Consider the following 1,881-nt stretch of genomic DNA (forward strand, 5'->3'; position numbering starts at 1 on the left):
TAGTCCATTCAGCCAGCGGAAATAAGAATTATTTGTTGTCTTGGCTAAATGGCTCTGAGGGCCTTATTTTTCTACCAAATAATAAATTGTATATATTGTAACACGTTTTGTTTTAAGTAACGTATACAGAATTGTTTCCTGAGTATGCATACCAAGATGATGTTAGTCGAATATTAAATTAATATAAAGGCTTCTATCAGCTGTCGGCAATTACATCAAAATAAATTCAAGTAGCTTCGCTATGACGTTTAATCATAAAATGACAGCTTCATGAAGCACTCTTATTTTCCATGATTACCTTATCAACGGAATTGCTATTCTTGAGGACAATTTCCTAGCACTTTGCAAATGTTATGCTTTGGCTTGCAACGTCAATAAAAGAAGCGTGAATTCAACGTACATCCAATGCAAGAAGCAAAGAAGGGAACTTAAGAACTGTGATTATTATGACAAAGAAGACAACAGAAAAAGTAGAAAACGTGGGACTGATTTGGCTTTAACACGCAAACTATCTTTTCTTTATCCATATAGGAAATATTCTTCCTGTAAACGTAATTGTGATGGCTACGTATCTAGTAGGTACATTTGGATTCCAGTCTTTTTCATATAATACGCACGTTCTCATACACTATTGCATTTTGGAACTCTACAAGTTAATATTCTTAGGTCGAAACATTCTCACGGTACAAATATTTCCAAACTCTTTCGTCGCGTGCAATTTTATTTATTTTTATTTTTTAATATTTGTATACCTTTTTATGTAACTTAAGTTGCTATGGGTGACTTCTTTGAGCTTTTGAAATAATTCGTATCTTTAAAAAGATATATTAACTATATTTCATTTATGTATTTATTTATGTTGTGGCAACGTGACATTGTGTTTTTCTTTGCACCACAAGAGTTGACCCAACATTCGCAATTTTTAAAATATAAAATTGGCTGCGTATATTGCGTTGTTGTAGTCTCCATTACGTGAACAGGGTTATTTATTTAATAATTTTGGATTTCTTGGTTATTACCTCGATTTTTATCGGGTTTGGTTGTAGGTGGGAAGCGGGACAGATATATGCATTAAGAAAGAAAGATAATGGCGGACAGACAATGTAAATGAAGGGCAACGAGAGACAAACATACATAAATACATATACTTCAAACAAGCAAGTCTCCAATGAACATAATACCGACATTTTATTAATGCATTCTATATCACAGATAAAATATCACAGCACTTGGTTAATTTATTATACATTTACATGCAATACAAGAGAGCTTACTTCGTATTTGCCTCCTAACCACAACAATGTTTCATTTTTATTATTCCCTACCACACACATATATTGTTATTTCTTTATGGAAATAAATATTTAGAACATTATTTTCAAAGCAAATTTGAATGAATGTCAATACATTGAAAGTCAGTTTGTGGTACGTATTTGCAATCATGCTATCAATTCCCCAATCTTATGGGTACTTATGCAACGTGAAAATAGTTTCTTGTGTGTTCCATCAAGCGCTTATTGTTTTACAAAACAGTATCGAAGAACTGTTTGATAAAACAGCTGACAAACAAACTTGCAGTTCTACACATCTCAACTTTTTATCAAAAACAGTATTACCTACTGAAAGCATATATCACTACCGATGAACATATTTGTGATAGTATTGGTAAAGGGAAGGTTCCTGTAGTGACTCTCTCTCTCTCTCTCTCTCCCACACACACACACACACACACACACACACACACATTACCAAATCAAATATTTACATTTACGACAATTTGTAACACATACGGTGCTTATTTTTCTATAACGAAAGAATTCCTTGTCGAGAATCTATCCAAAGTCACTATTTGTGCAATCAGGAAGGTCTCTTGCACAATTT

At 33.0% G+C, this 1,881-nt stretch overlaps 1 protein-coding gene across 1 annotated transcript in view; it reads right to left on the bottom strand.

The window, feature by feature from the left end:
- Positions 1-1,176: 1,176 nt before the first annotated feature.
- LOC149781570 (protein deadpan-like) overlaps positions 1,177-1,881 on the bottom strand; it is a 3,340-nt gene continuing 2,635 nt past the window's right edge. The window contains exon 3 of the mRNA XM_089934761.1: positions 1,177-1,881. This exon is cut by the window's right edge and continues 577 nt beyond it. The gene's annotated coding sequence lies outside the window, so the exon portion shown is untranslated.

The sequence above is a fragment of the Sinohyriopsis cumingii genome, chromosome 15, assembly GCF_028554795.1.
Source record: "Sinohyriopsis cumingii isolate HCF-2022 chromosome 15, ASM2855479v2, whole genome shotgun sequence".
Taxonomy (NCBI): Eukaryota; Metazoa; Mollusca; class Bivalvia; order Unionida; family Unionidae; genus Sinohyriopsis; species Sinohyriopsis cumingii.